Source organism: Melospiza melodia, chromosome 6 (genome assembly GCF_035770615.1).
Source record: "Melospiza melodia melodia isolate bMelMel2 chromosome 6, bMelMel2.pri, whole genome shotgun sequence".
NCBI classification, from domain to species: Eukaryota; Metazoa; Chordata; class Aves; order Passeriformes; family Passerellidae; genus Melospiza; species Melospiza melodia.
In genome coordinates this window covers 73,368,964-73,383,754 of record NC_086199.1, presented here as the reverse complement: position 1 = coordinate 73,383,754, position 14,791 = coordinate 73,368,964, and positions in this window count along the sequence as shown.

Sequence of the window (14,791 nt, the reverse complement as noted above, 5' to 3'; positions counted from 1 at the left end):
AAGGAAGACTTGGGAAGAACTTGGGCAGAAGGTGCTCCTCTCCCCCACCCCTGCTGAGTGGGGCAGGGTACCTTGTGACAAAGGACATGGAGAAGGCTGTGGTACTTGTTGCCTTCAGCCTGTTGGTGGGACGGGCTTTTAAGAATCCCATATCACTGAACCAGAGGGAAAATCTGGAACAAGGTAGATCTTGATGGAAGAGGTCAGCTTAGGGAACTTGCAGACAAACTGGATGTACTTAAGTGTGTGAAGCCTGACAGGTTGCATCCATAAGTGCTAAGGGAGATGAGTGATGTCATTGCAAGGCCACTCTTGAATATCTTTAAATGGTCATGACAGCTGGAAGAGCCTCCTGGAAACTGGAAGAGAGCAAAATTAAGTCCTATCCTCAAGAGGAGCAGTGAAGAAGAGTGGGTAAGCTACAGGTCATTCAGCCTTGCCCCAGTCCCAGGGAAGCTGACATGGAAAATCATGCTGGAAAGCACTTCCAAGTACCTGAAGGACAAGAGGATGATTGGGAGTAACTAGCAGGAATTTATAAAGTGAAAATCATGCTTGACCAACCTCTTTGCCTTCCACAATGGCTTGCTCAATGAGGGGAGAGCAGCTGATGTTGTTTACTTGGACTTGTAAAGATTTTCACACCATTTCCCATAACCTCACCATAGACAAGCAGATGAAGTATGGGTTAGATAAGGGGATAGTGAGGTGGACTGAAAACTGCCCAGAGGGTTGTGATCAGCAGGACAGAGTCCAGTTGGAGGCAAATCACAGGGCTCAGTACTGAGGTAGGTCAGTGCTGTTCAGTTAATTTATTATTTGAATGATGAAAAGGAGTGTTCCCTCAGCAAGTTTGCAGATGACACAAAAATTGGAAACAGTGGCTGACAAACCAGGTGACTCTGCAATGATTTAGAGGGACTTCAAAAGGCTGGAGAACTGGATGGAAAGCAATCTCATGAAGTTTAACAAGGGAAATAGAAAACCCTCCACCTGGGGAAGAATAGCCTCAGGCATCAGTACCTGCTGGGATCTGACCAGGACTTATCTTAGGCTAAATACTCAACTTGGAGCTACAATCTAATACGCTAATTTAATTACCCCTGTGTTTTCTGACTTGCAGTTTTTAATGTAATCTTCTGGGAATAGGTAAATAAGATCCCTTTATTGACAGTGTCAGCTCTCATAAAGAACTCAGCTTGATATGTAGCAGTTACTGCTACATTTTTTTTTTTAAATACCAAGAAATCTCAATTAAAGTTATATTTAAGGCCACATTCTGGCCTAAAATGTCAGGAGTTTGTGGACTCTGTAGAGAAAAGCGTCTGCCTTCATTGGCAGGAACTAACAGAACTGAGAACTGGGTAAGGAAACAATCAATGTCTTCCTGAATTTTACAACCTGTATTTGTTTCTCTTCTCTTTAAATCATGATATGTTGCAGGAAAGATGATTTTAGCTTGGCATCAAGTGACAGTGGTGGTTAGTACCATGGTAATTGGATTCAATTTGATTTTTCTTGGGTTTAAAATAAGTTTTTAATCTAAACTGACTGGAATAATGAATAGACTTCTGTGTTCATGTTAATTTTCTGATTTCAGTATTGTTAGATAGGGGTTACCCACTTTGATCTGGGGTAATGCTGCTGTCAGAATTAAACATTGTACTTCTCGCTGGCTTTGTTATACAAGTCAGCATGAACATACTTGGAGAATGCCTCAGAGCACAGCTGGATGTTCACTGAGTGCAGCAGCTCTATATTTGACTGAATCAATGGTTTATTTAACCATCCTCAGTAACAAAATGCTAATCACTGATTCAATTCATACTCAAGTGAAGAGGTCCCGCTACTTTGTAGTTATTGGCACACTTACAGCCCTGCCTGGGCCTCGCTGATACAGTTTGCTAATGAGATGCATGGCAAATTCTACTTCCAGTTGTTCCTATGAGGGAGGAATTAATTCAGCCTTAGACATAACAGCATACCTGTGGGCATCAAGGGGAACATTTGTAAGGACAGAAGTGGCAGCATGGAGCAGATAGAGGCCTGATGAGACCCCACGGTGCAGAGGTGCTGCAAGGGGGTGATTATTGTTTGGTGGCAGTGCCTGCCCTGGTGTCTGCAGGCAGCACCCAGCAATAATCACTTCTAAAGCTGTAATCACAGCCACATGGCAGCACTGTGCCTTTTTTACTGCTTTCTATTCACAGTGCTCGTAGCAAGGGATTAAAGAGCATGATAAAAATATATACTTGAAAAAAGTAGACTGTTATAAAATGATTTCTTTTTGGAGGACTGTATTTAGTACATGATGAATCCTGTAGGGGAGGCGTGTATGCATTTCCAGTCACTGCTAAGGTTTTGAAACTATTTTAAGAACAGCAGAACCTGGCTGTTGTCATAGTAGCAATAAACCTTTTAATCCCACTTCCTCTGGAGATGAAGCTGTTGTGTACATAATCTGCTTAAAGATTGTCAAGGCTGTTTATGTGACAGGGAGCTGAGAAGATGCTACTTGTTGCCCTGGAAAATTTAGTACTTTTTGTCTGCTTTGATAGTGTTTGAGATTTGCTGAGAGGTTGATCTTATGACAAGCTGGTAGGAGAACAGTCATCTGGGAAGCCAGCCTTCATCTATACCAGTGTTTTGGCATTGACAACTTGTTATGGTTAAATGAAACTGTTCCTAGGTAGTTCCTCAGCAAGGGATTGCTGATATCATGCTTCTCCCATAGTTTAAAAGCATCCTCTTTGAGGAAGTCCTTTCATCCTGAATGCTTCCATTCCTTCCAGAAGTCTCTGAGGCTTCTGCATCAATATTGAGTCATATTTTTATGTTGCTGAATAGTGAACAAAATTAACACTTCCTTGATGTATTTGGATAATGCAGACTGACTTATTCTTAAATGTACAAGAGGTAGTCAAGGCAAATCTGCAGACAGCTGAGAAGTTCTTCAGCTGTGTTTTGGAGATTGGTTTAGCTGGGTAATGAGAGTTTTAAATGTCATGTCAAAATAATCATTATAATAGAATTTGTCATCCTGAACCAAAAATGACGTGAGTGTTTGTTCACATGTATCTAGAACTAAAAGAGGCCTTTCTTCTCACCAGATCAAGTTTCTCAGTAATTACTGACATTTGCACCACTGCCAGTTTATTTGGTGTAGTCTGGTTACAGGACCAGATTGCATAAGGCCTATGTCCTGCAAATAATCAGTGGGCATCTTTTCTTTTATTTGAACCAGTATGTCAGTTCATATGTACTGAACAATTATAAATAATAGCAACAGTTAGGGAATTTTTACTTGTTTGTTTCCCTGTTTTGGTATTAGTATTTGTTTGTTTTCCTGAAGTCTCCATATTCTGTCAGGATGGACACTCAGTCTTCAGGAAAAAATCACGCTGCAGAATAAATGAAAGAACGTTTCTAAGATTATTTATTTGCAAATTAAAAAATACATTTGCCCTTCTATAAAGTTTTGAATATGGCTAAGTTCTTCTGCTCGTTCTCCTCCTTTCCAGCAACCCTTAATTCAACATGACATGGAGAGATGTATTAGGCAAACCATTGACTGTTGTGTTGTCATCAGATCCAATTACTCCTCGGGGTGTGTTGCTCACTGGCTTACTGAGACCATCATTTGAATCCTGTGCATCTGACCTGCCCTTGCAGGCTCTGGAGATGCTGGCAGGCCCCAGTCTGCTCCAAGGGACAGGGAAGATGTTTCCTCCTTCTTCCTCTTTCCTTCTCACAGCGTTGACCTGAGTTTTGTGACATGTGGGAACTGTTTCCTCCTCTTCTTAGATGGTAGAAATCCCAGTAAAGGATTGAAGGGGGTTTTATTTCACTTTATATAAAAGTCACCTGTCACTACTTGGTATTTTTCTTACCTGGTTGATATCTTGAGGAGAAATCAACCCAGTTTGGGATAATTCTGTTAAAGGTATCAATTTTTATTTTACTGAGCTGTATTATGCTGAATTGTTTTGATCTGGCTGATGTGCAGACAGAAGCAGAGTGGAAAAAGGTACCTGTGTATCCATTAACACCTCTCTCAACAGCTACACTATTGAGACGTATTATACCCATTTGTGTCAAGGACTTTGGTCACAATTTTGGTAGGTATCCTTTTGGTGCAGTATTTTAGATCAAAACCTGTAAATCATTTAGTTTTATGTGCAGCTAAATTCGAGTTCTGCCAAATTGCATGAGATATGGCTAATGCTTATAATAGTGGCAAAATTTAAATCTCTTGTTTTAATAGAAGAGCAGATTTTATCAATAGTCTCTAAACTCTGCAGGATGAGATCATCATTACATCAATGTCTTACACAGAGCTGAGTATTTGGACACATGGAACAATGGTGTTTGTCTTCAGTTATTAGAAAGAAATTGAATAGCTGGGGACAAATGTTTCCCACTCTGGTGTGGGAATGGTCAGTGTCTCCAGGTGCTCCTTGGTCTTTAGGGGGTTTTTATGTTGGTTTGGTTGTGTTTTTTCAGGTTTTACTATGAATATAAAGATTATTATAAAGATGAAAGCTCTTAGTACTTCATCTTATAATGATTTTGTATAAAATGCATTTACCCTAGTAGACTTCCTAGATAGAGGCTGCAAATGCTGCACTGGCTGCTAGACATACCATTGGGGATAAATTAGGGATAAGTGAAAAGGCTGCAAGAAAAAACAGATTGGAGGGTGCACTACAGTTAGTGGCATACTATCTGTCTTTTTAAAAAATCAATTGTTAAAATAATTGCCATTGTTAACTGGGGATAATAATCTTAAGCTATCTACTAAGAAAATACAGTGCTGTCTCTCACAAGTGTTGTGTGAACGTTGCATTGTACTTTTGTGTCTGTGACTGGGAAATTTAGAGGATACAGCAATCTAAGTATTTACCTGAGAAGATCAGGTATGTGAAGATTTATTTTGCAGGGTTTGTACCAAGTGGCTTGGTTTTTTGCTCTGAGCAGTTATTTAAAAGCCAATCTTTCATTTTGAAATTCTAGGATAGTGAATTGTGCCTCTTGTGTTGCTGGGAAAACTTCAAAGTGAGAGTGAGGTAGCTTAATGATTTTTTTCTCAAATGTTCCCAGGGCCCCTGTTAAATACACCAGAAGCTGGAACACTCATGGTCCGCTTTCAGACAGATCCTGAACGAGTATGATTTTTGTGTCTCCTCCTCAGACTCTCAGAGGTATGAACGTGATGGGAAAGCTGCATTTCTGGCTTGTGTGTGCCTCTGAGTGAGAGAGGAGTAGGTGAATCTCTGGCTCAGAGACCTGTGAAGAAGCAAAGTATGTCTCTCATGAGCCATCCTTAGCTTGGCAGCCTCATGCTGCCATTTGCTTCTAGTGCTAAAACCAGCATCACTGAGTGTGGTGATGTAGTCAGATCCTGTAGCTCCCACCCCTGATGGAAAAGCACAAGAAGTTTCACTTCTACCAGTGTCACTTTCTGCAATTTTCCTGCCATCCACAAGAGCAGGAGTGGGTGTTCCCAGTGGTTGCTCCCCTGTTTTGTTCTTAACTAGCTCTGTGTTTCCTTCTTTCATATATCTCAAACCCATATGCAGAGTGAAAGGTGGAATAGAGAAAGAATATGCACAAAAGAGCTGATAAATTTGTCAATGGTGTCTCTAAATGTAGCATGTACTGTAGTGAGAAGTTTAACACTAATTTTTCCTGATTTAATATGGCTATGAAATAACAAGAGAGGCACTATTTGGCTGAGACCACAGAAATCACTGGTGTTTTCAAAATTACAATTGCAGTCAGGCCCTTAGTAATTACAGAAATATTCTTCCAGCTGAGCTGTCTTTCCTAGAACATGTAGAGGATCTGGACATGATTGCAAAACAGTCCTAGAAATACCTTGCCATGTAGTTTTCAATCCTTCTCCTTAAACCTGGTTCACAGAGTTCACATTTTTTTTATATCAGCATCTTCTCTGAACACTTGTCTTAAGTTTCAAATTCTTTCTTGGTCCCTTTATGACAAATGTCCAGAACAAAACATTACATTTTCCCTCCAGCAAGGTGGAGGGAGAATCTGGAGCTACCTCATTCCCTTACAGAGCACTGCTTCTATGTAATACAGTCTAGCAGTGCTTTATTATTTTCCCCTGTTATGTTGTCACTAATTTCTGTCTTAACATGCTATTTCCCCAACACTCTTAAGACTGCTGTTTGCTGTGCGTCCATGTGCACTGAATTCTTGTGGTTTGAATTGTTTTTCTCAGGTATGCTGTTCTGCATTTTTCCCCAGCTGAACTCACTATTGGTGTTTGCTTCTTTCTCCAGTTTGTAACTGTGGAGTCCAGCAGTGACTAAAGGTAAGAAGCTACAGTTCAAGTTAAGTCTTGTTGCAGTAGGTCTAGTGATTTTTGCATCATTCTCCCACTGCAATTTTCACGAGCTTTTAATTCCTACTTCTTGCTTCATCAAACAATATTTTAAATCAAACCAAGCAGTAACCAAATAGTAACAATTCCCATATCTTTGTAGAAACTCCTCTCATGCTACTCCTTGTTTTCATTTTACATTGTTATTTCAGTAGTGTCTCTTACCCCCTTTCTGTTGCCAAGATTCTGTCTGTATCCAAGGCAACTTAAATAATTTTGAGAGTAAGACAGCGAGAGATGATGTATCAATTACTAATATCCAAGTAGACGGCCTCTGTGGCACTCCCTTTGTGCATCATTGTAATTCTGCTTGATTTAAACTGTTTGGGTGCAGTGTGTACAGTTGTGGAGACAGGGAAGATTCCTCACTAATGAAGACCTGCTGTTTTGTAATGCTGCAGCATGTTCCAGCCTATTCCAGTGCCATGTGCATCACGTGGGATCTGGGCTGACAGCCAGCGCAAATGTTTCTTCAAGGACTTTAGGACATATTCTAATTATGTTTAGATTCTCCCACTCTCTTTTCATCTGAAGGATGTCACTCTGCTCATTTCAAAGTGTGGTGCAAAGTGCTCCATCTGCCAGGATGAGAGGGGTCTGCTTGTGCACTTGTGTGAGAGGCAGTAGGATGGCTGGCTTTGTGAGCAACTCTTTAACCTCCAGCTGTGAGAAGTCCCAGGCCTTTGAACACTGTCAGGGCTTGGCCAGCATCCAGCAGTGTTTTCATCCAGTGCTGGAGGAGATGTAAAACTTCCTGGAAGAAAGAGCTTTATTTCTCTGAGCCTAGCAGAGAAAAAGGGGCAATGGGTGGTGAGATGAAGCATCTGAAACTCTCCGTAGCTGAAAAAAGCAACATTTTGTTGAGAAAAGTGAAGAAAAAATGTATTTGGGGGAGCTCTGCACATGAACACATGTATTCTCTCTCAATCTGGTATTGAATGTATGTGATGGTACTACAGGATCCTTTTAAGGGGAGCTGGAATTGCAAAACAGCATGCGAGAGTAAAGGCCATTATGCAATCCTGTGCACTGGAATGTAACTCTGTGAGGTGAATACAGTGAGCACAGATCCATGCCCATGTGCTGTATGGCAAATGAGAGTCTGCCTTTCTCTGGATGTGTGGAACAGTTTGAAGGCTTCTGAAAAGTTGCAGACTCAGCCTGAAGGAAATGTTCCTGATGTGGGGAGGAAGGAGAGAGACACACTCTCCTGTCCTTAATTTGCAAATTCCCCAAGAGCAAACCTGCATTCTTGTCTCTGCCCTGGTCTGTGCCCCCTGGCCAGACAATCAATGCTAAATAACATGGGTTCTTTCCTGGGGAGCCACATGTGGTATCACCTCAGACAAATTAATTTCTCAAGGGTGATGCTGTTACATCAGATACTTGGCTAATTAATGATTCTTATTGTCTAGGCAAGTGCATTAATTAACTGGATACATAAGAAAGTCTGGGTCAAACTTCAGAAAGTCGGCCAGACTCACTTAATCCCTTGTGGCTGCTGGGATCACCCTGCTCTGTGATGACCCGAGTAAGCAGGGTGTTGAGTCTGGCAGGTCTCAGTCCTGATTCTCACAAGTTCAATAGTGCTCAGCAGCCATTTGCCACCCTGTTATGGGTGGCAGGTGTGTACAGGAGTAAATTTTTGTTTGAATTCTGGGGCCAGTGTTACTGATGGAGCTGAAGGGAGGGAAGGGGTACCAGGGTTTAAAATTTCTAGTCTGCATGCTCCTAACAGAACAGAAGCCACCTTCAAGTGGTGCATGGCCCAGTAAATGTGGTTGCCTCTGATAGAGATAACCATTGTGACAGCTTTCAAGGGAAGATGAGACTGTGGCACCATTTGTTGTTGGATAGATCTTCTCCTGGGAAAAAACCCAGGAATTTTATATTTTGTTTCTTCCGTCTTGCTGAAATGTAAGATTAAGAGAGAGGAGGAGAAGCTGAGGTTAGCTCTCTTTGCCTATACATGATTTGTATTGCTGTAAGCTTGCTTACCTCAATATATGTAAGATCAAAGTCAGGCTGTGCTCTTGGGACTGGGTGCACTAGGCATCTGGCTTGAAGAGGTTTCTTTGTACTTTAATGGGTACTGCAAGGGACTCCCAAGAGAATTCTTCAGATGAAAGCTGTTTTTCTGTGGATGGGCTGCACAGTCTCATTATTGCTCTGGCTTTTGCTGCACAGCACATATGTTACTGCAGGGCTGTCAGCCCTTCAGTCGATTTCTACAACGCAATAAAAATAAGTAGATTAACCAAGCAAAGAAGATTAGAGACACTTTGGGGAAGGAAAGGGAAGGGAGGAGGATGAGCAGCAGGGAGTATAAAAAGAGACCACAAGACTGTGATTGCCAGACATCCTGGTGCATGTTGCACAGGGTGGCTTTCTTTGTCCCTTTTGGGTTTGGGTTGGGCAGGCTGAATAGAACTGATCCTGACACCATGTCCAAAGAGAAGCTGGAGTCACTGGTCAAGAACATGGAGATCATGCTCTCTGAGGTGGAGCAGCTGAAGATCCACTGCACCAAGCAGACGGAGGAGGTGAACCAGGTGGTACAGGAGCTGCGCCGAGAGAACAGGGAGCTGACAGAGAAGTATGAGCTCATCTGTCAGGACCTGAAGGAGGCCAAGGAGGCCATTGCCCAGCTGCAGGACACAAAGTGTGCCTTTGAGGCAAAGGAGCGGCAAGCACAGAAGCTCAACCGGCAGCTGTGAAATGGCAGGAAGAAGAAGCAAGAGATTTCTTACCCTGATCTAAGAGTAAACAGAAACCTTCAACTGCTGCAACTGGAAATCCCTGGATTGGTAAAAGCAACCCTTTCCCTTTCTCCTCAGACTAAACCTGTGTGCTGGAAAAAAAATCATCTCTGTGGAGGCAAGATCTCAGGCGCAGCTGGAATTCTACCCCAGAAGGCTCCTTTGTTAATGACTAAAGACCTCATTATGCTGGGAGAGAAATCTCATTCCAGAATCCCTTGTCAGAGATCTGAGCCATGGGCATATGGAAACAGCTGCCAGGATCTGGGCACCTTCTCATGCCCTGTAGGGGTTGCACAAGGACAGAGCCTGGGAAAAGAACTGTCACTGCCTTGAGCCACTTGAAAGAGCTGTGCCGGGAGGGTCTGCTGAGATGGAGAGAAGGATCATCGTCTTGACAGCCCCTGTTGCTCTGGTTTTTTGCTGACTTTTCTCTGCTGGGCAGCAAGGCTGTAATGCTGTCCTTAGTAGGGTGTCAGCTTCTTTGCTGCCTGATGCTGGAAGACATCAGCAGGAGCTTATGCCGTGCCTCATGCTTCCAAGTACTTTCTATCAAGGGCATGTTGTTCCAGAGGATCTGTTAATGCAATTACAGTCGGTGTTGTCCTCTTCCAATTCCAAAGTGAAGTATAAGAGAACTGGAAAGGTTTCTGTCTCCATTTCCATTTCAATAGCATTAAATCCTAATGACTCTGTGTTTAGTATGCTAGAGTTAAAACCTCTGCTGAATATAACACTTTTTTAACCAAAGGGCTATGTTTTGGCGCCGGATTTATTTTTCTTTAGCGGAAGTAATGTATATAAATGGACTGGGAATTACAAGGGATAAATGTATGTGGGCGTGGGGGTGAGAATTGCTTGTCAGAGGTTTTGCTTTCAACTTTTCTCTCTGCTCCTGTATCTCCTAAGCAGCATTTGTGGTAGGCAGTGCCAAGCCCAGCAAAAAGCAGGTGACTTTATACTCCACAGTGAATAGCATGAAGTCTCTGGGGGGACTGTGGAAAGAGTGCTTAGAGAAAAAGCCTGAATGTTTAAATGGAGAATAGCTGGAATAGTTCCAGGAGGATCTTTCTTCATGTTGGCTGTGATGTAGCCAGCTTCTTTCTTCCATCCAAAGCTTTGCTGTATTGTTATCTCTGCCTGGCAAGCTCCCTATTCCCAGCAAGGGCTGATGCTTGTGAGAAGCTGTTTCAGTCGCCGAGGGCCTCGGGGTGTGTGTGGCACCAGGAGCCCAGGTGCACTCTGTGGGGGCAAGGGAGGGAAGGGAAACCTGCCTGCTTTGGTTTCCCTAAAGGTTTGGGCAGGGCAGAATAGTTCAGCAAGACTTTCTCTTAGGACTCAGTCCAACCGCGGTGAAAATAACTGTAGTTTTGACAATCATTACAAAATACTGAGATCAGGCCTAGAATTAGCTGGTGGTTGTTCCTTCTTTGCCCTCCTCTCTGCCACATCAGTCTGTGCCCAGTCCAAAGCCTTTGGAAATTCAGATTTTGACTGAGCCCTGGGCAAGACCTTCTGAGTAAAGGGCTGATGTTTGTGTGGCATCCACGGGGAACGGGTTTTTCTGGTTTTGTTTCGTGTGATAACATGTTTTGTTAAATATGCGTGATATAGACTTTCATTTTTTTGCTATTTTGGGTGGAGCAGATTGGATTATCCAGAAAACATTTGGGAGTTTGGAGACTGTCCTTTATGTTTTGAAATGTTTTCTGAATACAAATAGCCAGCTTTGACCCTTTGCTCCTTGCTCACCAGTGATAGCTTGGGGAGCACGAGAAATCAACATTAATCACTATATTTGTTTGTATAAGAACTAGAAATGTTTTCCCTTGAAATCAGTTCTCTAGCTCAAATCTGCTTACCACCTGTGATTTCTTCAACTTTTTATATATCATTAAAATGTAAAACAAAAATAAAAGGAAAACAAACAGCTGAGAGAGTGTGTCTGTTCTGGATAAGGCATTGCCTCATTTAATGCATGTATATGTTACTTTTTAAATGTGGGTGTTTATACTTGCTGAATATAATTATTCCTGTTTAAATCCTGTCCATCAAGGAATGGACAAACAGAGAACCTCCAGATCTCTCTGTGTTCACAGGTTAATCTCTCTAAATGAGATTCTCTGTGTGGCTGCCAAGTTTGCCCTACGCAATATTTAAATCCATGATACAGAAAAAGAAAATGGGATCACAATGTCCTTATGATCAGTTTCTTAATAATTAGCAGGATTCAAAGTGTCTGCTTATAAGGAAAGCTGTTAGAATGATTTCCTGTAAGTAACCTAAGATTTGAGTTGGGACAACAGAAAAACTAGATGTGCTATTCAATGCTAGAAAAAATTAACTCGACTTCTGTTCCAATAGACTCAGTTGTGTCCTGGTTTTGCTTTACATGACTTAAAATCAGGATTCGTAGGGCTGGTTTAAAAACAATGTTCATTCCATTACATGTAGTTCCTCTGGTTTTTTACAGGCAAATCTTTGTGAATCCAAGTATAGTCTTAGCAATGGAATAGTGCCTCCACTTGTATCCTGAGGTGAAGTGTACTGGAGTGCCTTTCACAACAAAGTTTGCACATAATTAGTCACAGCACTTTGAAGTTGTTTTTTGCTATTTGAACACTGACATTATCATTACATGCTGCTGCTTTTCTTCTTTAAACGGCCTAAGGATGAAGAGCTGAAGCTTGGTGTATGCCTATCAGCTTGTTTAGAAAGCTGGCCTGAATAAAAGTCTCGCCTGATTTGGTTGAGAATCAAAATAAATATGAAGTGACAGGCTTGCCATTTCACTCATCCTGGAAATGGATGAAGAGAGGTATCTAATTCTTTGAATACAAAGAGTAAATTTATTTGAAGGCTCTCTTGGAGAGCACAGCACAGGAATTGGCTCAGCTGTCAAGAAGGCACTAAGAGAAGAGAATCCTGCCAGACCAAGTGCCTGTGAGTTGCTGTTCCTGGAGCAGATTATAGCAAAATACTGATGACTGCATTGGTTTCCACAGTTCTGAGCCACATTATGTGAAAGTGTCCAAGAAGGGAGACTAGGTAGGAATGAAGATGATACCTCTTTGTTCTCTTTAGACTAGGTAGGAATGAAGATGATACCTCTTTGTTCTCTTTCACTGCTGACTTCAGTGGTTGCATGCTGGAAAAACACAATAAAATCAGCTCTGCTTGTAGCTGTATCTATACAAAAGTTGTACAGGTCAGCTCCTCTGCAGCAGTCCTCAGCACATGAAAGAGTCCATGTGTGGCCAGGCCTCTACAGCAGAGATAAACAAGTGCAAGAGATACTGCAAGAGGATAGCAGGCTTTGGTGCAGTTAACTTGTACAGCAGAGCCCATCGGTGTGTAATACAATTTCCAGCCTTCCTCTAAGGACTTTGTAATGTCTCCTGAACATGAAATTGAGCTGCTTTTCCTGAAAGGTTGACAGGATTCGTTCTGTATACTGAGAAGCTGTCATTCAGAGGGCTAAATGACATGCCTAGCTTTCAAAGTTTAGAGTCTGTGGAAGAATTCAGTTACTGGTGCACTATTCAAGTTTGGAAAAAGCTCAGTTCAGGTTAAATCAAAACTTACTTTACTGTCATTTCTTTAAAAATCATAAGTTAAAAAATCAGTATGTCAAAAGTTATTGTTTTCAGAGTAAGCTGAAGCCTACAATTTTCAGAACCATGTGCAGCTGATGGAAAGAGAGACATGCCATAATGTCCCCAGTAGCAGTGGATTTGATTTGACTTTCCAGAGGCCCTTATTTCTTTACCTTCTCCTTCAGCCATCAACACACTCGCCTAGGATGTAAGATTACTGTTCAGTATTATCCTGTGCTTGGAAATACTTCAGCATATCCTCTGGGTAAAATGCAAGTAGTAGGCTAAATGTAATGGCTGTCCATTTCCCTTGATTAGGCCATTGCTCTTATCTAAGAAACTGAAAGCAAAGCAAGATACACATCCCATTTTTTTATCAATGTGACCCAGCATAATCACAACACCCCAGATCCTTGCTCTTTGGCTAAATGGCAAAGTGAGCAATCAATAACACCAGTTTGTAATGTGACTATGCCATGGTTTCCTGATCACAGCCGCTCCTGGGAGGTTCAAATTCTGAAACCAAACTGAACACAGATTCTTCTTTTCCTTGCATGAATGCCCAAGCTTCTCTTCTGGAGGCTTTGTGAGTCTTGCCTGAATTTTTTGGTTGCTGTTCAGCAGGAGAGGACAGGAGGTAGAAGAGTTAGGTGTTAAGTACCCCCTGAGGAAGAAGCAGGGCGCTTTGGTTTTATTTCTCAGTAACTAATTCCTCTGAAGTCAAGTCTGTTTTGCCCATGACAGCAACCAGTGAGTAATCTTCCTGTATTTATTATGTTTGACAAGTTTTTCCAGCAGTTTTTCTCTCTCTGTTGTGTTGAGGATGAGGAGTGATAGGGCACCATGGTGGGCTTCTGGTGACCAGCTAAGTGCTATAGTGCTGTAAGTGTTAGCCATAACTAGTTAGACTGGAACCCTGTCCAGTAAACATGCAGACCTTTAGACAGTCTTTGGACACAGCCTCTAGCAATAAGGAATCCTGGTAGTTTATTCCCATGAAAAGTATAACAAAAGAGAAAGCAGAAGCCTTACTGCTGACCTCTGGCCATGTAACTGTTGAAATCCCAATGCTCCTGGGAGGCTGCTCCTTGCCAAAAGCACTGCAGTGATCAGGCTAGAAGGGATATTGTGCTCAGCAGTATCCATTCACTGTGCATCCATCTCAACTATTTCTTCTTGACCTCATCTGGGACACCCAGATGCCCAGCTAGCCACTGGATAGACCTGGTGGCAAGAGGCAAATGCCTGTGGTCCTTCTGTGCTCACTCCACAGTGCCCCAGCAGTGTCTTACCAAGAGATGACAATGGTCTTGAATCAGTGGATTATCTTGTTTTCACTAAAAGATAAGTGGTGAAAATAATTTCAACACAAGGATCACGTCCTTTCTCCCAGAGGAAAGGTACATATGCAAAACTTTCTGTGAAACCACAGGGCAAAGGTTTACTTCATATTTGCATTGCCTTTTTCTAGGTAAGCAGTGGCCTCAATCCTACTCTAACAGCTCAAATCCTACACTAACAGCTTCTGATTTTGTCACATCACAGCTGGAACCAGGAAGCATGAGCAGATTATTCTTTCCTTTTTTTAAAATAAAATAAATTTAAGTGATCTTTCATGTTGCTTAGTTGTGGTAAAAGTCTGAAGTCTGCTCAGTTCTTTTTTTTTTTTTTTATTTCAACATCTCAGGAGCTCATCTATTAAGTCTGTATGGGGTTAAAATTAATCCAGATGTGTTTACACAGTATCTGCTTTAAAGCAGTAGGCACAGCTGTTTTTTGGATGTATTCTGGCTAGATTCCAATGTGAGCAGTCATATTTTCCCTGTCTCTGTAGTCCCTTGTAGCTTATCAACAAGAACACAGGAACTACAAGAACATTATTAAACTTCGTGTTTAAAAAAGAAACATTAATTGAGGGTCCCACAGCTATGAGAGGCATTTTAATGATCGGGTATTTATAAATTCATCTGAAGTTGGGGGGGGAGGCAGGGGGTGGTGGTTTGCCTTCTAGTTTTTGAATCATTGGGATT